This window comes from Tasmannia lanceolata, unplaced genomic scaffold (genome assembly GCF_043159265.1).
Source record: "Tasmannia lanceolata isolate RefF3 unplaced genomic scaffold, GAP_Taslan_0.1 ptg000012l, whole genome shotgun sequence".
NCBI lineage: Eukaryota > Viridiplantae > Streptophyta > Magnoliopsida > Canellales > Winteraceae > Tasmannia > Tasmannia lanceolata.
In genome coordinates this window covers 45,528,140-45,552,110 of record NW_027518689.1, presented here as the reverse complement: position 1 = coordinate 45,552,110, position 23,971 = coordinate 45,528,140, and the positions used below count along the sequence as shown (strand labels likewise).

Genomic DNA, 23,971 nt, shown 5'->3' with positions numbered 1-23,971 from the left:
AAATTCTTTCTTGGAATTTGGATATTGTTGGCCGAACCCTCTTTGGGCTTAATTCTTATGGCCGATTCTTCTTGCCGTCTTGCAGCCGATTGGGTTTCTCTTCGTCCGGTTCATGCGGCTCGTTGTGGTTCTCGCGGTTCGGGTCTTGAATTTGACTCTTGAATTGGGTTCTCGTGATTTGCCAATCAGGTGCACTCTTTCCACTTTTTATTTCATATAAATAATACAATGGAAAAGAATTGTATGCCTTTTGAGATGGTAAAACTTCAATCCTTTGGTGGATCTGAGTTTAACTCATGGAAGCGAAAGACTCAATTCGGTCTAAAATATATGAATTATTTTTACACTGTTTTGAGTACTTTTGCTGAGACGGATGAAGAAGTTGATGAATCTCAATGGCTTAGAGATGAGGATTTCTGCACAGACTACTTATTGAATTGTCTTTTAGACCATCTTGCAGAAACCTATAGCAAATATAATACTGCTAAAGCAATTTTGGACAACTTAGATGCTCAATTCAAGAAATAGAGGAATTGTCCAAGACCCATCTAGTGGACAAATTCATGGATTTTAAGTTTCAAGAAGACAAGTAAATCACTCCTCAAGTTACTGATTTAGAGAATTTGAGATCTAAGTTGCATAATGAAAAATAGTTGTCTGTGATTCGTTTATTGTCGGTGCAATTATATATAAGTTACCATCTGCATAGCACTCTTTTAAGAACCGAGATGTATCGGAAAAAGGTGTAAGTGGGACTGGATGATCTCAAACGATTCATTCGAATCGAATATGAGAATCGAGCCAGGAATAACTTGGAGATGGTTAGACAGCAACAGTCTTTTGCTAACGGGTAACAAATTCCAAGAAATTTTCTCGGAAACCCAAGTTACCTAAAAGTGACAATCCCAAGTTGGAGGCCAAAAAGACTATCTTTTAGAAAAAGAAGGGCAAGTGCCACAACTGTGAGACATGGAGTCACTATACTGGAGATTGTAGGCTACCTAAGTTGGTTAAATCTGACACATCACAGAAGGGAGCTACTATGCTTGTAGAAAAGGCTGAGCGTAAAAGTTATTCTGCCCTGTTAGGCAAGGATAAGGCCAGTACTTCTTCAGACTGGTGGTTAGATAAAGGTGCCACATGTTATGTTTGCGACTCAAAGAAACTTATCACTGGTGTTACCTAAGTAAAGGAGACTGGTACAGTGGCTGGTGGAGTAGACATGGAGGTCACTCACACTGGTACTGAGAACTTGCCCCTTTCTTCAGGTGAACAGTTTACTTTATAAGATGTTAAAGTAGTTGCTACTATTTTTTAATATGCACTTCATCTTTTGGATGTGTAGTAGAGTAACTTTGATTGTTAACTCATACTATTTTAGTTGTGCATATGTGATAGATGGTATGTATTGGTTGAAGTTTAGTAAATGAGACTATTAGACAGGTTAGTTCAATGCTTCTTGATCCTAAGTTGCTATACAACCGATTATGACATGTGAACTATTAGAAAATGGTTAAACTTACTAACACTCATAATATACCATTAACTATGTCAATTAAGTATTGACAAGTGTAAGTTTAGGAGTGATAAAAGAGGAGGATGATACACAATGACAGGGTTTAAGGAATTTTGTGCCTCTTAGGGCGTAATCCTTAAAACCACTGCTCCTCACTCGCCTCAATCATGTGGCATAGTTGAGTGTAAGAACAGGACGTTAACTTAAGTGTTAAACTGCATGTTTTGTCAGCTAGCATGCCTGGTTGCATTTGGGGAGAAATTGCTTTGGTTGTAAGTCACATCCTGAATAGAGTATTAAACTCAATTGCTCATCCATTTTTTATAAGTTATGGCTTATGTGATAGAGTACCCAAGGGTTATGGTGAGGACTATGTGACCTACCATATGGAAAATGATCCATCATCCTGCTAGGAAGTGATGAGATCTCGGGACTATGTTATGGACAGAAGCCATTCATGATGGAATGAGCTCTCTGTTGGTTATCTAACTTGGTAGCTAGTCGATTTGCCAATGAGGCTAAGACTATGGGTTGTAAGTAAATATTTGTTTGTATGTGATTATACAAAGCTCGTATGGATGTTAAGATCTAACAATCCTTGTATTGCTCTTAATCAAGCACTTAAATTGTGACATCAGAAATTTGACAAAGTAGTAAAGAGCTTTGAGTTTTCTGGCCCATTATTCGGATGAAAGCCTTTACTATCGTTCTGTGTCAAATAGAGTCATGATTATTTTCTTATATGTAGATGTTGATTCTTGTTTCCAAACTCTCTTTATGGTGAGTAACGTGAAACTAACCTTGGGTAAAGAATTCAACATAATATACCTGGGTGTTAACACACCATCCTTAGTAAGAAAGTAAGTTTTGAAAGGCAACGAATCACCCTTAGCCTAGCCCATTTTACTGAAAACTACTTTTCATTTGGGGATGCAATGAGTGCAAACCGGTTGAGACACCAGAAGTTATACTAAGAAGCTGATCTCTAAGACAGAGACAGTGTGTGGAGCAGTTAGATTATTCTAAACTGATTGGTAGTCTCATGTATGATTTGTGTTGCATTAGGCCAGACATAGCCTTTATAGTTGGCATGCTGCGTCGTTTTACTAGCCATCCTGGCCATGAGCATAGAGATGCCCTTATGAGGCTGATGAGATACCTTTCGTATACTCAAGAGTATACTCAACACTATGGTGGCCATCCACTTATCGTGGAAGAATATTCTGATGAATCATGGGGGTCAGAATTAGGGGACAACAAATCTACTGCTGTTGTGTAAAAGTCGAATTGGAACTTTATGCTCTAGCTTCAATTGCAAATGAAACCAGAGGAGATGAATATTCTGATTATGGTTATGGACATTCCACTGACCCGATTAAGGATTAGTTCCTCAAGTGTGTTTTGTGATAATCAAGCTTGTGAAAAACTCACTCTTTAATGGTAAGAGGAGACATCTTGGGCTTAAAAATGCCATGCTGAATTATCTCAAGAGTACGGGATTATCACTTTGATTGATATGAAATCGAAGGATAATTAGGCCGAAGATCTCACAAAGGGATTGAACAAAGATCGAATATTCAAAACTGTGGGGAAGATGGGGTTAAAGACTATGTAGACATGTCTTAATCTCTACATCATCCGGGTTATTTTGAATTTTCGAATCTCCCTTTTGGCCCAAAGATAGGCACTTGATATGTTTTCCTTGATGTTTACAGTTGTTGTGTGTCATTCCACATTTGATGACATGCCCTTTTTTTTGGAAAGGTTGTACATTCCATACATAGATGATACAAACTCACCTCAAATTTGGTTATCATTTTTTGGGAAAGGTTGGACATTCCATACATAGATGATTCAGCTTAACTCAAATATGGATAAGATGACTGTAACATTTCAAATGGAAACATGAATGGTTCTTTGCAAAAGAAACTATTTTGGTCTTGTTCTTTCTTGAAACTTGACAATGATGAAATGGTTCTTTGACAATGCAAAAGAAGCCATGCTGGTCTTGTTCTTTATTGAACTTGTCCTTTATTGAAACTTGACAATGATGCCCATGGTGAGAGTGATACTGATACTTTTTAAGCCATTTATGAAGTTGTACTATGTTCTTATGGTCGAACTAGATACTTTCGTGAATTATGGGATTGTACTAAGTTCTTCTTAAGGTAGAACTAGATACTTTCATGTGTGTAATTCATGTTTTACACAAATGATTTGATTCATTCTTATGAAATCCATATTTTGATAATTCACAGGGATTGGCGAAAAAGGAGGAGCTTGTTTTGATTTGGACTTTGATGAGGATGACTTACTTGATGAGTAAATCTTCTAAAGTCATGTGAGACTATGCTTTCATTTCAGTATGTACAGAGTTCACTTGTTTGTGAAACTTTATTTTGGATCTCGATGAGAATCATACCCCATGAATGAATTCCTCTAAAATCAGTGGGGTTCACTTATATGTGAAACTACCTTTGGTTGAGTTTAGATTGTATCTCAAACTCTTGGTTAATCATAAAAGTATTCGTGTTTTCAGTTGGATTGCAGATTTTTTATGATATGATGTGGATGATTCAATATTTTGTTTGAACATCACACTATCTATCTATTGGATTGTGCTATATGTGGAACATAATGAGGAGATTGTTGGGTATACATGTGTATGGTATAACCCTAGTATATGTTCTAATATAAGCCCAATAAGATAATGGACCGGTGTAGTGAGCCTACATGGGCTAGAATCCATTAACCAGTCATTAACCCTAGTGTATCTCTATATATATAGGGGCTGGAGGCAACAAACTTGGTATTCCAAACTAGATACCTTGGGTGTAATGCTTCAAGCAACCTCTTGCTTGACCTAATTACTCTAACATGGTTGATGTATCGAACAGCCCGACCCGAATTGTAACCCGACCATTTTTTGCGAAGTTTTTTTTTTCAAGTTTTAGTAATATTTATGGTTTTAAACTTTTAAGGGATGCAAGATGGACAAATAAGCTTCAGAATGGTTGATACTTGGTGCATTATGTATTTATACTCACATACACACTGACCTGTGTGTGGGGGATCACCAGATGGGAGTTGATATTTTTTGAGAGAAGACATTGTTAGGTCGGGAGTTGGTATTTATTGAATACCATCCTCACTATCTAATGTATACTCAAATACTGATTCTTTATAATAAAAATTTGTCCATCTTTATCTAATCAATAATCAATCAATATTTTTTTTTGGGGGGTTTCATCTTACCTTCAAATTCTATTAGAACTCACCATTAGATCAACACACCTCATCCAATCTAGATAATGAGACTAATGATTATTTTTGCCCCTTAATTCATTTGAATCATCACGTGGAGGCCAGTGATGGAATGTGTAGCTATGATTACTAGAGTTGAGATTGAACTCATCGCGACTTTGAGACTCAAAGCACTCAAGACATTTTTTTAAATGCAGAATTTGTCTTCTCAATTCATCGAATTCAATATCTCTAATACAATTCTGTCGAGGAAGGCAATCCATAGGAACATTCACCGTGATCACTGTCCCAATTGTTCAGGAACTGGTTCTTTTGGGAAAATAGTCCTTTTCTCATGAAATAATTCTGGAAAAATATCATGCATTATGTGGCACTTAACATTTATTCTCAAAAAATTTCCTCATATGTGTATACATGTTTGCATTTATTTATGCATGCATTGTATGTATGTGTTGTGTTCAAGCGTGTATGTATGTGAGATAGAGGTGCCATGTAATTGTATCCATTAGTTGGTTGAATTCTTGTTGAACTTCCTTTTCCTTATCACCTGTGGTATTTAAAAAGATGATATGTGCCGATTGTTTGATAATTTCTGAAGTATTTAAAAAGATGATTGCTGCCAATAGCTTGATGCACTCCAACTGTTTGGAAAATAACCTGACTAACCTTTCTTCATACTTCCTCCAAAAATGTGGTTGAATTAGCTCATCACATGGCTTTATCTGGAACTTGTTTTGGATGTTTCATTTGTGCAGTGTAGCTTGGCCAGGATTTTTCTGTCATACCGGCCAGTGTTAATTTTTAAATCTGAACTTTTATAGATTTTATTTGGCTGTCTTTCGGCATGGGAACCTTTTCCAGAACAAGACATGGTGAAAACACAGGAAATTCCATTGTAATTAATGAACCAATGTCTTGATTATTTATTTTTGTAATTATCTTTCGATGTAAGGGGGACATCTTGTCCCTTCTACCGTTGTTTTGGGCTTCTAGAATAAAATCTTTGTTATCATTCTTAAAAAAAAGAAGAGACATGGTCGTTCAGATACCAGACCAGTAGCCTAAGTTTATATGCAAATGATTTTTATGGGTACCCTAATAGGACCTTATTCTTTCATTTTTGCTTCATTTATTTCATGTTTGTCAATTTTCTAACCATTGTTTTAGCTTGTTTACTGGCGATTAAGAGTTGTTCTACCAGTTTGATGAATTGAACATGATTGTCTTTATTGTAGTTTTTGTTAAAGAATTATGAATCCTGCTACTTTGGGATTACTTCTAATTGGAAGTGCAGGCCAGTGGATCGCCAACTCTGAATATCATCGATCAGCATCATTCTAATCAGAATCACATAGGGCCAGTACTTCATTTTATTCGTCACTGCTATTTTTTTTTGTTGTTTTTCAATTAATTTTATGCTCAAGATGTCCACTTAACTTCTTCTCTACTTCAATAAATGTGATTGTCTTTCTTAATTTTAATTCATTATACCAGTAGCATGTCTGAATTCTATTTGGTTTAATCTTTTTTTGAGTATATAAATGGAAATGAGATGCTTTCTTTGCAGTATTTGTTGGGTTTCCTGTAATGTTGGTTGTTTCCTCATCAATTTTTTCATATTGATCCAAACAGTTCTTACACTTTTTAGTTAGCGGGATATTGCAGTAATGTTCTGAAAAGGTTTGAAGTAGAAGATCATTGTCGTGACCTGTTCTAGAAAATAATTGTTGTATCTTATGTAGGCCGGTACTTGGGAGTAGGGTAACAACTTATGGGCGAGCAATAGGATAAAAGTACGTAGCTACCTCTACAAACTGAAAGTTTGAAAACATTGGTTGAGCTATATATTTTGTTTGTATTTAACTGCTGCAGCAAGCACTTGAATTTTGATGTTTTTGGTTTTCAATTGCTGGAATTGCTTACTTTTCTGGCTTCTTTGGAGTTTTAATCGATGAAGCAGACATTCGAGAAATATCAAAATGTGTAGGCGATGTTAGTTTTTCCTTTTAATTATTTGATGATGTCTAAGTCGTTCTTGTAATTTCCTTATGGAAGATTCCCTTTCTATGTAGACCGAACATTTTTTTAACTGTGGCATTCAATAAGCTGCCGCTTAATCATATTCCACTAGTGAACATGTTCAATCACTTGGTGACTAATTACAAGTTCATTACATGTATATCCCAAACAAGATCGAAAATCCATTTTTTTGCAACAACCAAACATGATTCTACTTAAAAGAACAGAAAACTTATTTCTTGGACAAAGATTTTGCCTGACGTGATTCTCTGTTAGCTGGAGCAATTAAAAATATACATTTTGATTTCAGAATGAGAACCAAGAGAATGGTGGCTCAATGCAACATTACTTCTTCTCTTGATTCAGATATGTCTAGAACAAAAATGGTTTGATCAATTGATAGGTGAGTAATTGATGTACCTCTGGTAGTGAATGGAGTGACAAACTAGTGTGCCTTTATAAGAAATCTTCTAGAACTAGTTGCATTCACACTAGAATAGAGTTGCTTATCCTATGATAGACTCTTAAATTTGTGACATCATTAGCTATCCTTGGACCCGGTTTGAACCCAAAGTAGTGACCAAACCGCCGCAGGGTTTTTGACCGGTTTAAGTTTCACCTTATTAAATGGCCCAGTCGACCTTAATTATTTGGGCATATATTATGAAACATTTGTATCCAAATATTTGGAGGTGTGCACGAGGAGGAGATGGTAGTCTAATAATCTGATGAAACAGTCCAGTAATGCATGGTACGAGAAATATATTAAAAAGTACTCCGGAAGAGCACATATTTTGGTTGTTTCTAGCATATCAAAGTAATTCTGTTTTCATGGGTAATTGTTATCATTCTTGATATACTTATAATATCACTTAGATCTCATTTATACTTTCCAAAGATGTGCTTTTTTCATGGTTTCAAGTGAGCTGTGGATGTTATAATCATGGAAAAGGTGGGAGGAGTAGAAGTATTTTGGCCATCTTCTGCTACAATTAACAAGTGATTTTGCATTTCCCCCATTAGATTTATGATGTTTTGGAACACTACAATGCTGTATTTAGTTCATCGCCAAATCAGACTTGGTTTACAATTTAAACTTCCATGTCTACACAAGTTTTAAGAGTATTTGGTGTCTCATTTTGTCGTGGAAAGTCCTGTCGGGTTCCCTTTTATATTTCTTGTCGGGTTCCTTTTTTAAATTTCTTATCGGGTTCTTTCTCGCCTATGCATGTATGAAAGGCGAATGTTCATTGGCTTTTGGGTCTAAACTGGTTTTCTAATTGTTTTTGTTTCATTTATCGTCTTCATTATATAATTATACCAAATTTAAATTTTTCATTGGTTTTGGGCATGAAAGTAGAATATAAGAAAGAACAAAAAATAATTGATGAAAGTTGTATGGCTGTTAATTGGTGGACCGACCGACCGACGGACTTTCTTACTTTTCAACTAAGTTTCATCACCTTGAATTGTTGCAATAACTGATGATTTGGATGAAAAATCACCCTTTCCTCTTAAAACCAAATTTTATCTCTGAATGTAGGGATTCCTAATTTATAATTCTTATGGTTTTCTTTTTATCCAATGCATGTATGCAAGGAAAGCGTTCATTGGCTTTTGGGCTTAAATTGTTGTGTTGTGTATTATAAACATGGTAAAGCATTTGTATAATTCTCCCAAGTTTTGCATGTTCTGTTTTTTTTACAGTATGCAGCAATGTTTCTTTTTTATTAGCTTCGGAATAATCGGGCATCAATTCATCATAGAACCATCACATGTTTCTTTAATGTGTAAAAATGGCACTAACTATTATAACCCAGGTATAGTTAAAGGGTAATTTTTATATGGTGCCCGACCGTCATGTAACGTGCTAGCAGTACCCCCTTTTAAGAGTCTGTTGTTGGATCAAATATCAAGGATGGTATAGCAGACCACTTTTTAAGAGGCTGCTGTTGGATCAAATATCAAGGATGGTATTTCCATCGTGCCATCTACAAGCGACTTGACAGTCGGCCACCATATAATTTCTCGTTAAAGGGAGGGCGGTATGATTAACATATTATAATCATTCACCCCAATTTTGGAGACTACAACATTGAACCTCAAACCCAAGTAAGTGGCTGTTTTGGTAATGAACCATCACTTGTTGGAAGAAATAATTAGGGGAGCTCAAAGCAGCTTTAGGCAATGTAAAGTACAAAGTAGTGCTCGCATGCCCTTGGGCCTATTAATTTAAAACGTGTGAACGTTCATGATTCTCATTACGGGCCAACCACGTAAAATCATCAATTTGGTGCCATTTTCTATGATGCCTTTCTGAAATTCTGGTTAGAATTTGCTTAAATCCTTAAACTATTGCGTATAGATTTCCTTTTTGGTAACCATTTTCACCTGTATTTTAAGCAGGAATTGTTTTTGTGTTGCTCATTGTTCTCTCACAGCTGGATGGGCATTTAGTTAGTATCTGCTGAAGGAACATCAGTGGAAAAAGAGCATTATATGCGCTCGCACTCTGTATATTCAGAGAGCAATATGAGGGTGAAGATGATTTGAGCCCCTAATTACCCTTTCAGTAATTACCCTTTCAGTAATGGTGAGTGTCTCTCTATCGATGTGATGTAGAGGGATAAATGACTTTATCCAGTTATGCTACTTTTCCGGTTCTCTTTCTTAGAGTAAAGATAGGATCACGATCCTTTATTCAGTTATGCTACTTTTCCGGTTCTCTTTCTTAGAGTAAAGATCGGATCACGATCCTTTATTCAGTTATGCTACTTTTCCGGTTCTCTTTCTTAGAGTAAAGATCGGATCACGATCACTGACGATTGATGAAGGAAGACCATGCAATTTAAAAATATTCTCAAAGAATGCCTGGGCGACTGTAGTCGCCGTGTATGGATGCGATAGAGCAATAAAGTGCGCATACTTTGTTAGACGGTCTACCACCACAAAAAGTATGGACTTTCCCTGTATAACTGGCAACCCTTCTATGAAATCCATAGAGATGTCTGCCCATACCCGAGTAGGAATTGGAAGGGGCTGTAAAAGTCTTGCAGGTGATACATTCTCACCCTTTTGACGTTGGCAGGTGTCTCACTCACGAACGTACTGCTTAACTGCTTCCTTCATCCCTGGCCAATAGAAAGATTTTTTGAGCCGATGGAGGGTCTTTTGAAATCCAGAATGTCCAGCCATAGGGCTGTCATGGAATTCCATTAGGAGAACTTCTCTTAGAGGGCATGTGGGTCCTACTAGAATTCGCCCTTTGTAGAAAAAAATCCCTTCTTTCACAGAATACTTGGTGGTGTCTAATTCACCTTTCTCCCATTTCTCTTTTATCTGCAACAGATAAGGATCAAAAGTGGTCATGTTTTTCACCTCCTCCATCCAAGATGTTATCGGTTTAGAGATTGCAAAGGAGGCAGCTTCCATCTCCACAATTTTCTTCATCACCCCTCCTTGATAGCCCATGTGCAGCTTCATTATCTCTTCCTTTTCTGTACTCCACCCTATAGTTGAAACCGAGTAACTGAGTGAGCCACTTGTATTGTGCTGGAGTAGTGATACGTTGATCCAGGAGGTATTTCAGAGTTCAGACCCTCTGATCTGTACGGATGACAAATTCTCGACCGAGTAAATATTGCCTCCACTTCTGAATGGCTAATAAGATTGCAAACATCTCTTTTTCATAGGTTGACAGGGCTAGATTTCTTCCTTTTAGAGCTTGGCTAAGATAGGATATTGGGCACTCGTTTTGCATCAACACGGCCCCAATTCCCCCTCCTGATGCATCACATTCAACTATAAACGGTTGCGTGAAATCAGGCATCCCAAGTACTGGTGGGTGAGTTAGAGCATGCTTGAGGGTATTGAAGGCTGCATCGGCTTGTTCATTCTAATTGAAAGAATTCTTCTTTAACAGGTTGGTGAGAGGAGCAGAAATTAGCCCATAATCTTTTATAAACTTACGGTAATACCCTGTAAGCCCCAGAAAACCCTTTAATAACTTAGGAGTCTTTGGAATGGGCCAGTCAAGTACTGCGTCCACCTTTTTGGGATCGACTGCAATTCCCTCATTAGAGATGACATGCCCAAGGTAGTATACTCATCTTTGGCCGAAGCTACACTCAGATAATTTTGCATAAAGCTGATTCTGTTGAAGAGTAGAAAGAGCCACTCTCAAGTGGTCAAGATGATCCTGCCAAGTCTTACTATACACAAGTATATCATTAAAAAAGACTAAAATGAACTTGCGCAAGTAAGGATGGAATATAGTGTTCATAAGACTCTGAAAAGTTGAAGGGGCATGAATTCGGCCAGTAACCCTCATGGTTTGCGGTGTTCTTGAACCAACAATAGCATAATATGATATATCTGCTTGCTCTGTTTCTGCACTCGCAGGCTCATGTAGGACATCAACCTCCTCCTCTGTTGAAGGTTCCTCTTCCGACCAAGGACCGTCTATGAGGAATAATCGTTGCGTCTTACACCGGTGGCCAGGATGGAACTTCTCATCACAGTTGTAACAAAGGCCTTTCTCCCGCCTCTCTTTTGCTTGGGCTGGTGTGAGTCGCTGCACAGGAGGAAGCGTTGGTCTGGTGGTGATTGGGGTGGGAGTCGTAGAGATTGCCTTGGTTCCTCCAACTTTGAACTGTCCTTTCTGCACCGCAAGTTTATCATCCTGGAGTTTTGCTAGCCCGATTGCCGCCATCATTGTCTTTGGTTCGAACATTTGAACTTCAAAACGAAGTTCATCCTTCAATCCGTACACAAAGCAAATGACGAGAACTCCTCTTTCAATCCATCTTTAAGATTAGACAAACTTTTAAATTCTGCTTGATACTCCCTCAAGCTGGATGTTTGCGTAAGTTTGGCCAGCGCCCCTGCGAAATCCTCATATTTACTCGGACCAAAGCGAGTATTCAAGGCCGCTATCAGATCTTGCCATGTTAGCAGTTCTCCACGCGCCTTTGCATACCAACGGTACCATTGCAGAGCCTCACCCTGCATGGGAGAAGAAGCAATGGTCAAGCGCTGGTCCCATGGAGTTTGGTGATAGCCAAAGAACTGCTCGGCTCGGTACACCCATCCAGAGGGATCACCCCCGTCAAAAGATGGAAAATCCAATCGAATCGTCCTCCCTTGTATAGCATTTACACCACTGTTCAAGGCTTCAAGCTTGTATTTTCAGCTGTATTTCTGGCCATCTGAACTCCCACTCTTGCCGTTGAGTGTTCTGCAACTTCTTTTCGTGATTGATTAGCCATTGAGGGTTCTGCAACTTCTTTTCTAGGCTGATTAGAAAGGTAATCATACTTGGTGCTCAATGCAGCCAATTGCTGCCTAAGCTCCAGTATATCTTTGTCCTGTCTCTCTGTGACGGCCCTCATCCTTTCGAGCTCAGCATCACGGTCCCCGACCTATTCGTCCTCCATGGTCGGGTTTGGCTCTGATACCAAAGTGTTGCGGTCCTCTCTTGTGGATCTTGCCCGAGCCCTTCATCGTCCTCTGCCTCGGCGAGGAATCTTGCCGATATAGAGAAATAACAAAGTAAACAAAGTAAAAAGACTACTGGTTCAATTCGAGGAGAACCCAGACCTCCTAAACATGGGTTTTTTTGCAAACATTCCAGATGTGTTCTTTATTGAAATCAAGTCAATAAATACAAGCAGATAAGTTGAATGACTCATCCACGATTTTTTCCACATCTCCAACAACTAACCTTTATTTAGATATCATAGATATCTATCCACACCTATCCAACTAACTACTACAGCAATCTAGATCTCCAGGACTCTACTAACCTAAATAGCCAACCCAAAGTACCCTCTCCCACATCCCTATCTTTAAGGAGAAGATCTTATCAGTGGAGTTCTATGTTGAGCTTTGTTCCTTTTTATTGAATCAGTTCAAGTCGAGGGAGTTTGCGAAATTGGAGACATTTGATGCCGTGCATTAGATGATGTTTACCATAAAATTGAAACCCAGAGAGCAGCTAAACACTAGGAAGCAAAAGTAGGATCTACTATATATGCAAAAACTAGGATCTATTATGCAAAAACTTATTGCTTTTCTTTAGAGAACCAACAATTTCATCTCCTTTTTAAGATGGATTTTCATCAGGGGATTATATGTGCAATCATGACATGTGACCACGATGTTGGATGTTGCATGGGCTTTTCATCAAGTAATTGTATGTGCAATCATAAACATGTGGTCTTGATGTGGCTTTTCATTCCATATTTTTGGCTTGCATTGTGGAGGTCTATGTTGAGTTTTATCCTTATTTATTGAATCACTTCAAGTCAAGGAAGTTTGTGAAAGTGGAGACATTTGATAATGTTCATTAGATGAGTTATACCTTAAAATTGAAAGCCAGAGAGCAACTCAACAGCAGAATGCAAAAGAAGGATCTACTATGGATCTGCTATGAAATTCTTATAAAAATACGATCGGATCAAGTTTATATTTTATTGTAATAACCCACTTTGTAAACTTGTGTAATATATTTTCTCACCCATTGTTGGTATTCTTCACTTATCCTTTATACATGTTAAAGGGCATCATATTTTGATGCAGGCAGATAGTGTTCATAAAGAAGGAAGTTGACCATTTTGCAATTGGCAAAATTGATTGTATTAGAATTGATTGAATACAATCTAGAAGTTGATGCTGCTATTTTAGATGTTCGGATAACCTTTGAGAATGGGATGGCTTGTCTAGGATCTTCCTCGGGGATGGTGGTCGAGGGTAAGAAATCTTAAAATCATGTGGCTTGGCTCATTGATAAGCCAATGAGCTCAATCTTGAAAGAAATTGCATCATTGCAAGTTAACAAGATTATTGAGAGAGTCGTGACCTTGGCTCTTTTGGTTGCAGGCAACATCACAAGGACTTCCTTTCCACACGAAGTTTTACTAATTTATCTTGTAAAATGCATTAGTTTCACGTGCAACGCACATGCACTTTTACTAGTCCTCTTTAATATGTACTTAGAGGGCCCTTGATTTATGATAATATCCCTTTAAATTAGCAATAATCATAATATTTCCCCCTAAATCATGGAAAGAAAAATAAATTCTTATTTCTTAGGAAAAATTTTATGTCCACAATTTAGACAAAAATTAATAAATTTTAGGGATATCATCATAAATTAAATGTACCTGTGGTTCAAGTCAGCTATTTAATGGAATAGTGGAAAAGCACGGAATTTTGGAAAAAAAAAAATTCTTATCCAAACTTCCTGCAGTCCAAACAGAGCGACAAGTTGGAACAAATATCTAAGGTGACACTTTGAACTCGCGGATGTACACTTGGACAACATATAAAAACGCCCTTGTAAAATTTTCTGTTCATTGACAAATTTTGCCAATAAAGAGCTCCCTTACTTCAGCATACTAGAGTTTCTTCGTTTGTGATTGGTTTCAAATGAAGATGTTTTTAGGCAGAGAATATGGTGGAGATTCTTTAGACTCCAGAGAAGTGTTGGTGATGGGTTTGACCTGAAAACCTTTGTAGGCAGAGGATGCGGTAGTGGCTTTGGAAATTCAAAGGGAGGATAGCATAATCATTCGGTGGTGATTTAGTTGTACTTTAATGGGATGAGTATGAGAAGCTTTTGAAGATCTCACAAAAGCCCACAAGTCATACTTCTATATCCATGATACTCTAGCTAACTTAGCTAATCCTAACATTCCTAGCGTCATAAAGTTCATTTAACATTTCTTGTGTTCATTTCCTTGTGTCACTGACTCAGAAGCTTTGATTATATAACACTGGACTCTTTCCTACATTTGATCAATATATTCCAAGCTCATTTAATAGTCTAGCTTATGATTATTTATCTTTTCCGTCCCGTAGATGCACAATTTTTCCAATGTCTTCCCTTTCATTTCCCATTGTTTTGTTAGAGATTTCTAAAATGTTTTTAGGTCAAATGCAATATTTGAACCGGAATTTATCAAAGTATTTTTTGAAAGAAAAAAGAAATGAAATGAACAGAATTCAGGCCCGGTCAACCACGATTGGTTACTGGAAATTTATTCAAGTTCCAGAAGGGGGTTTCGAGCGACCGCGGTTCATTGGATTACAAAAAATAAAAAGTTCCAGAGTCTTAAAGGTGGTCGACAGCCCAACCCCAGTCGACCGTGGCTGCGGGATAATCTATCCGTTGGGATGCAATGATAGGTCTTTTCAATTCCAAATTTAAGTCTCTTCGTGTCCTTTTGCTTCCCAACAGTCATGGGTGATTTCAAACTCAAGGGACACTTCATGGATGGTCCAAACTGGTTATATCGCAAAGAGTTGCGATCAAAACGGTCACCATTCAAACCAATCTAAATGGTGCTTTGAAGGGATGCTTTTCACATTGAAAAGACCTCAATAGCTTTATTAAAAGAGCAGAAATTTGTCTTTTTAGAGGGAATTTTGCCGTAGTTTTCTTACTTTCTTCAAACCCCTAATCCGTTGTTTTCTAATTGATTTTCATAGAAAAATTGTGTTCTAAGTACTGTTATTCTGCAGAAATAGTACTTAATGATTTCTCCGAGGCTTGAAATTCTACAAGGGCATTTTGGGTTTGATACCACTTGTGCAAAGCGTCGTCAAACATTTGTAGGACGTTCCTACAAGGCTTCATTGTATCTTGGATGCAATTCTCAGATCCCCTTTACGCACAACTGGTGGTGTGAAATTTGTCTTAAGGAAGCAATTACGAACCTTGAAGCAACACTACCAATACAAGTATTCCCACCAACATGTTCTTCATGTGACTAAGTTCCCCTTTGGTTTGTTGTTTGTAATTAAGTTAACTAAATTTCCTCAAGTGTTCAAAAGCATTTATGTCACGCTCCGGCCCCACAAGGTAAATATTGTCCAGTTCGAGATCTTCTACCTTGCCTGGTTTGTTTTCTAGCAACACTACCATACCCGACCCACTCCGCAAAGACCCGCCCCTTGGAGATGCTGAAAAGGCGTCTACACAGGAAAAGGGATACTCCACATATATAGCCCAGATATCTGTTCTCCCTCTTAGATGAGCGATCTTACACTTTATAGCCTTTGTTCCATGTTCTTTATGACCTATAGATAAAGAAGATGATTTGTGGATGGCTTGGAAAAGTGGCATTGACTCTCTAGATCCCAGTCACAAATGGTTTTTATCTCCATTTGTTTTCATCTCCTCAATTTGGCATTGTTAGCTTGGTCAATCCATCCCAGCATAGTTTAAGGTTAGTAGCTCCTTCATTGAAATTTTTGTCTGCTTTAAAGTCTAAAGCTTGTGAGTTGGGAAGCATCAAAGTTTCCTTTTACTCTAGGAACGAAAATAATATTCCATTTGAAATTATTCTTTGAGGCCTTGTTAGAATAAAATGTTCGGTATGCCATAGATATTTTGTTATATTTGTTTGATTTCCCAAGAATGACTTGGTTACACTTAATGAAAGATCAGTCCGAAGTATTGGCTATTTTGATTAAATAAGTTCATACCCGATTCGGTACGAATATATGTTTTACATTTTGATAATGCTAAATAATATTTGTCGCAAAAGTTTGACAATTATCATGGTTGCTATGGTATTCTTTATCAAACATCTTCGGCTCAAACTCCCCAAGAAAATGATGGGGAAATTTTTCAAAAGCAGCATATTATTATTGGTTAGTTATATATTATTATTAAACATACACATAGCAAACTATATTAGTATATACTATATCGACCACATGCTATCCTTTGTTTCTTTTTCCGTGATCACACAATATTTTCAAATTCCAAAACAAAAGCCGTTAGCCTTGGAGGGGAAGACGCCTTAAAAAAATTTGCGCGACGTGATTGTTCCCTGTTCAAAGAATTCAAAGTGTAAAAGAAATATTTAACTGAGAATGCACCTTAAGGATCTAGGGCTCATACTCTACAGTTAGGTGATGACGAAGAATAGTAGAAGAAATACAAGAGACTTAGAGGTGAGGACAGACCGGAAACCTCACTATCCTTAAAGTTATGCCTAACCTAATATCCTAGGGCCTACCCACATCCCATCCCCACACCATGTAGTTACTAACTTTTGGCTTCCCTACAGGTCGCTTGATGGAATATGTTCGGAAATGCATGAGACAGACAAAACTACCCTAACAAGAGAAATACCCAAAATCTAGTTCCCTAGCTCTTCCCCACACTAAATGTAACTAAGGACTCATAAGAAGGTCTAGCCTCACTGTTGGTGCTCAAATCCGGCTAAGCGAACGAACGGTTGTGATGTTGTCGGTCCCGCCTGTCGTCCGGTGTTGACGGCAAGAAGGTTAGCTCAACCTGTGACCTGCGCTCGCAGACAAACGGCTAAGGACCACCCGGAGTTGGAACTCCAGGGGAACCCTCCAACGCTCAAGTCAGTTTGAGATCAACAGAATGGGAGCTTAGCACAGGTTATTATCAGTAGCTTTTCTAGTCATAACATTTCAAAAAAACACAGATATTGTTGTTAAAACCAATAATTTATTAATTGGGACATTTTCCTTCGGTGAGATCCAATACTTGAATGAGAAAAGAAGTGTTTTACAAAACACTTCTTTTCCTTCATTTAGAAATTATCATAGGTATCGATTGACTCGGCGATTGGATCAATGGAGTTATCGTGTCATTAGTCTAGGGTTTATCTTTTCAACCATAGGTATTCTTTCGGGAGCAGTATGGGCTAATGAGGCATGGGGATCTTATTGGAATTGGGACCCCAAGGAAACTTAGGCATTTATTACTTGGATCATATTCGCGATTTATTTACATCTAGTTTGGAGAGGAGGGTTCCCTTTTGTAAATGGATGTTCCATGTTCCCAAGTATGATGGGAAAGCGCGTGGCGGCATGCTATTTGTTGTTTCGTGGTGCCGACACCTGGCAATGTACGGCCGCCAAGGGATGGAGTGTATTAGGCGCTCTTGGGGCGTGGCACGATCCCTAGGGCGATAGGTATAAGGAGTGGAGGCGATTGGAAGATTCAGGTGATGCTCTTTCTTTTGGGCAGTTGGCTGATGTGACTTGTTCCATGTGAGGCAGCGTGCGCTGGTGAGGTGGCGGACAATTATCCTACAATACGATCATGAACGAAAGTGGATGTCAGTAGGATGGCAGGTGATGGTGGCCCATTACTCTCTGAGACGGCCACGTGTCGAGGATCAAACGGTCACTCCGATGGAGGATAGGATGGGCCCACACCCATCCAGCCATCCTAGGCTGACGTGCATGGCGACACTAAGGGTTCCTTTAGGCACGACGGATTGGGGATCTTTGGATTTTGCGGCCCAACACCACGTGTCATCATCCTCTTGATAGTTTGATTTCACTCCCATCACGCACAAATCGAATTCCATGCACCTGAACGTTTGCTTAACATTGGGGTTCTACTCACCCAATCCCCCCTGTCCCATAGTTGTCCCCCATGACTTTATGTATTAGAGATCCTTTTTTTTCACCATATCTCCATGGTCAATCCCCCAGATAGCCATATCGCGAATACTTATTTTTCCAACTCCAATGCCTCCATGGATCATCAATCTACAAACCTTCTTCCATTTCATAATACGCTTGAATCTTTTCTTGGATTCTCCTCCTTCCCGTAGAAAGTCCCACTGAAATTTTTTTTTCTATTTTCTTAGCCACTTTCATTATAACGACATGAAGTACACTGGTAGGTTCGCCTAAGCCGCCTTGATTACGGTTGTCCTTCCTCCAAAGTTAAATACTTCTTCCACATGACTAGCTTCTATTCTAATCTCTCTGCCACTGGACCCCAAAGGTGAGCTTTTGGGACACCATATCCCAAGGGGAGCCCAAGATGACTGGATGGAAATTTGCTCACATTTACAATTAAGCATCTTCGCATATTCATTCACCTACTCAAGCTATGCATCAATTCCCATTATCACGCTCTTGAAAAAAATTGATTTTCAAGCCCAAAGTCACCTCAAACCATCATAACACCCATTTTAAGTTTTTGGCAATGCTCTCTTCATTTTCCATGAACAAGAGTGTCATCAGCAAATTGCAAGTGGGAGATTGGATGAGTGTTTCTGCTTGGCTGGAATCCCTTTATATATCCCTTTTCTTTTGCCTCTGTTTAGAGCTTTTGCAACCAGATGAAGAAGGAGAGTGTGGGTCACCTTGCCTTAGCTCTCTAGAAGTACCAAAAAAACCTACATTTGCAAGGATTGAAAATTATGAAGAAGAAATGCAAGATTTTATCCAGTACCTCCATTTTGGTTCAAATCCTATTCGTTCTTGAATATACTCAAGGAAAGAAGAATCCACGCAGGTATAAGCTTTCTCCAAATCTAACATCTTATTCCTCCTCCACCAACTCTTTTTTTGGTGTCTATCACCTCATTATCAATTAGGATTCCATCCAAAATCTCCTCAAATCCAAAACAAGTGGGGCCTTAGTGTTTTGCAGGAGTATTTGTGGGTTCCATACCGTAGTTAGCAGCTGATAAATAAGCCATTACTACATTTCATGTTCCAGCTTCCACAACAGCATGTTGTTTGGTTCAAATTTTGTTGCACTAATTCTTTTTTTTTGAAGAAAATAGATAAATGAAGCTCCATCGATGATATCCATGCTGCGCATCTCAACAAATGCTCTAATCTCTAACTGATCATTTCTATTCGTTCATGTGATTGGAAGTAGTATGTGCTGTCAAATTATTTTGTTGCACTAATTCTTGACTACCTTTTCCATACAAATAATCTGCAAATAACCAAACTGTTTATATTGAGCAAAGCCAACCTCCAAATATAACAGCTAAGGATTCAAATCAAGGAAACATCTTGTGTGAAAGAAACATAACTCACCAGAGGTGAAACCTATCACTTTCGGTTCATTAGAGCTCATTCAAGAATAGATGATGATTGTGTTCCTCCGCCAGCAGGATTTCTGAAGCTAAACTTTGATAGTTCCAGTTTGGGAAATCCGGGTCCTTCTGGTATTGGGGCATGCTTAGAGATGATCAGGGTTCGGTTGTGTGGGCTTTCTCAAGCCCTATAGGTTTGGAAGATGCAAGTGAGGTTGAACTGCGAGCATCCATCATGGTATTAAATTGCTTGAAAATATCGACTTTCAGAAAGTGGTGATAGAAGGAGACACACTCAATGTGATTAGATAGTTGAAGGAGTCTCCTTCGTTTCCTTAGCGTTTTGCTCCCTTTTTTTTTTTGTTTTTTTGACGAGATCTAGGATAAAGTTACCGGAACTAATGTATCATTTTACCATGTCCGTAGAACGGCTAATTTGGTAGTTGACTCCCTAGCTAGAGCTGGGGTGTCGAGGCGGAGGTGGAGTTGTTTGATTTTCTACCCCCTCGAGTCTTGTCTCCTTTGGGTTCATATGTATCTTGCTCCTACTGGGGTTGTTCTCTCTTTTTTCTAATGTCTCTTGTTTCATTTTTGAGTCCCCTCGGTCTTTTTCTTCTAATGAAATTTATTCTTACCATTCCAAAAAGAAAAAAGAGAATCAATGATGATACTATTCACAAATTCATCATGTGTATTTCATAACAAAATTTTCTGAAATCAATTAATTAATTGAGCAAAGCCAAAAAAGGATGATCAAACTACCAAAGTTGGCAAATAGTAGGCTTGCTGAGCTATTTGGATCCAAAATTCATCTAAATATTTTTTGACAAAACAAATGCTTGTATCCGGCCCATCGCCACCCCAAAAAGTTGGTTATAAATCCAATCTCCACCAAACATATGTCATAGCCAATGACTTCAACAACCTAAACAACTTAATTGGAATTTTAATAGGTTATGCAAATATAATGTTTTATTTCGACATCAAATTAATAATTTTCGTTTTAAAAGGTAGCAAAAGATCTTATTCAAAATAAAGAGAAGGTGACATCAGTAGATGACTGAGATGGTCATGGAGAGGAACAAGGATAACACAGAAAGAGAAAAGGATGCAAGATTTAATGTTCACTATCAAGTTAATGGGAAATGACTGATAATAACCAAGGCCTGATTGTTAATCCCAATCCTAGCAAGAGAGTCAGGGGATCTGAATTAGCATTTCTCCCAAAATGCAAAAAGAAATTTAGAGGTAATCAATAAAGTCCTCCAACTCTTCTATGACATCTGCTAGCTCCACTTTATGGCATTCGAGGAGTTATCCTTTACAATGAATGGCACGTAAACAACAAGGTCAGCAATTTAGTTCCTTAATTTAAGTCCATAACCTTTACTTCCAAAGAGTCTTTTCACCCTACTTGAGCAAATAAGGCCACCCTAACTTACTCATCATGGCCCCTAATAATGACTCCAATATCCGTGAACTCGTACAATCTTAAAACTAGAACCACATCAACTTGATTACGGCACATGTTTTGGGGGGAGGGGGGCGTGCATCAAACGGCTACATAAGAATCCCCACAACCTCTGCAGGTCTGATGTCAAGATCCCCTAATATGACTTATCGTAATTGGCACATCCTATCATAGTTTTTGAAATAATGCCTCTCAACTTTCCACCTTTTAGCTTTAAATATTCTTCTGTTGTGTTCTTTCCATATTGTCCATGCAATTGCCATTTCTTTTACCATTCAATTCACTCATCTTATTAACGAAATGACATTAACATTTCCTAGATACGTATGGGTTTTTGGTTGTGTAGGTGCACAGCAAGGGATCAGGCTTCGGACTTTCATCTCCGGTGGATTCGACACATGCTGGCCGAAATCGATACATGTTGATAGAAATTTAAAATCATGCCCTCAACAAGGTCAGCAAGGAGTTATCTGCTATGACACGTAAACAACAAGGTCAGCAATTTAGTTCCTTAATTTAAGTCCATAACCTTTACTTCCAAAGAGTCTTTTCACCCTACTTGAGCAAATAAGGCCACCCTAACTTACTCATCATGGCCCCTAATAATGACTCCAATATCCGTGAACTCGTACAATCTTAAAACTAGAACCACATCAACTTGATTACGGCACATGTTTTGGGGGGAGGGGGGCGTGCATCAAACGGCTACATAAGAATCCCCACAACCTCTGCAGGTCTGATGTCAAGATCCCCTAATATGACTTATCGTAATTGGCACATCCTATCATAGTTTTTGAAATAATGCCTCTCAACTTTCCACCTTTTAGCTTTAAATATTCTTCTGTTGTGTTCTTTCCATATTGTCCATGCAATTGCCATTTCTTTTACCATTCAATTCACTCATCTTATTAACGAAATGACATTAACATTTCCTAGATACGTATGGGTTTTTGGTTGTGTAGGTGCACAGCAAGGGATCAGGCTTCGGACTTTCATCTCCGGTGGATTCGACACATGCTGGCCGAAATCGATACATGTTGATAGAAATTTAAAATCATGCCCTCAACTAGGTTAAAATCTAACAATTAGACCAATATAACCCCGTCCGAACACCACTTCAAGATCATTTGATCTTCTCTCCCTCTAATAATATAACTTCATTTCAAGATCTTCCTCAAGGCTTCTACTAGCTTAATCTCATGCTTCGTGAAGGTTCCCACTTATTCCCTTACATAGAAATCAACCACTTAAGCACCCCCTATTAGTGGTAGTGCATGTAATAGTAATTAAATGTCGCACTTAAAATGAACTACTAGACTATCAATTTAGTGAATGTTTACAACCGAGGTAGCACATGTTCATTCTCAAGGTCGCATGTTTCTTAACAAGATATACTTGTTTTGCAAGGTTTTGTGTTTTCTATTTTTTCTATATTTCTTCCGTCTGTGATTTTAAGGATTTTTTGTTATTCTTTTCTATTTCTTCTCTTCTTCTTTACCAATTTATTAGGGTTTTTTTTCGTTTTTCTGCTTTTCTTCTCCTCCTCCTTATCCTTCTTCTTCCTAAAAAACAAAACCCTAAAATTTGGGAAAGAGGAAAAAGAAGAAGAAAGGGTATTTTAATCTTTCTACCCGAAAAAAATTGAGGTATTGAGCAGTGTTCAAAAACTCCTTGACTCGACAAGGAACTCCCCCGAGTCGACTCCTTTTTGCCTTGGCCGCGTTCCGCATTGCACCACATCCGCATTCCGCGTTTTGCCCTACATAGTCATTAAACTCCTTCGACTCTCCCAAGTTATGACCGCGTCAATCTCGTCAACCGCATTCTTGGCCGCGTCCGCGTTGAGTCGACAAGGATTTTTCCTGGCCGCGTTCCGCGTCAAATCCGCGTTTTTAAACACTGGTATTGAGAGTTTCATTAAAAGCAAGAAAACTTTGCAGTTTTGCAAAAGTTTACTTGGCAACTTAGTACATTTTAGTTTACTTCTAGAAGAGAAGTCTCCTCATTCTATTTTTTTTTTTCTTGTGATGTGCTAATCTTTGTTCTTTGTGTACTTGATCATATGTTGTGTTCATCCTTTAGAACTAGATATTCATAAATTAGACTCATGGTGTAAATTGTATTCTTTAAAGACATTTTTGGATCCAAAAAGGTTATCATTGTTATCACCCCGGTCTCTTGAAAAAAATGAATAATTATCTTGTTATTACTTTCTTTGAGGATACTCCATATTTTTATGAGGAAGCAACTGCACTTATCACTGATTTCGTCCATAATACTTAATAAATGACATCTCTAACTTAATGTGTCCATGTTCTTCTTCTAGGTTTACGGTCATTGTCTCTCTTGCCTTTCCCTAGTGAAGTTGTTTTCTCTTCTCCAATAAAAGTGCCCTCGAGTAAACCCATATAAATTTATATGACATGCGAAATAAATGAGACACAACATGTCTTGACTCAACAAGCCAATCAATTGACTTGTACCAACTTCCACTACCATTCCTAGGTCTCCCGACCTTCCTATTACTGCTCGCACAGGTAAGTAAGCTTTTACTAAGTCTCCCATTTCAAAGTTCGGTTCCTTCGATAATATCTCCTTACTATGAACACTTTGCTTTTTCTCTTTGTACAAAAGTTGGCAGAGGTCACTGAGATGGTGTTGGCTTATGGGGACCAGTCGTCCTCCTAGGGGAGCTGGCTTATGGGGTCCAGAACCTTCTGTGGGCTCGAAAAGGGGCTTCACAGCCCGTCCTGGGGTGCACCCAAGAGGTGTGCAACACCTAATGCACATCCTCACTTAGTAGGGGGCTCTGCGCTGGCGTTGATAGCAGTACGGGGTGCTGTACTGTGGTCAGCCTTTACT

General features: G+C 38.4%; 1 long non-coding RNA gene across 2 annotated transcripts; it reads left to right on the top strand.

Annotated features, from left to right (window-relative positions):
• The first annotated feature begins 558 nt into the window (after positions 1 to 558).
• On the top strand, positions 559 to 23,638 carry LOC143888356 (uncharacterized). Of its 2 annotated transcripts, none has more exons than XR_013254538.1 (3): positions 559 to 6,573; positions 21,456 to 21,603; positions 23,436 to 23,638. It is a non-coding gene; the product is annotated as an uncharacterized LOC143888356 (long non-coding RNA). The 2 variants fall into 2 exon arrangements; XR_013254537.1 differs by lacking the exon at positions 23,436 to 23,638 and adding an exon at positions 22,072 to 22,701.
• Positions 23,639 to 23,971: the final 333 nt, after the last annotated feature.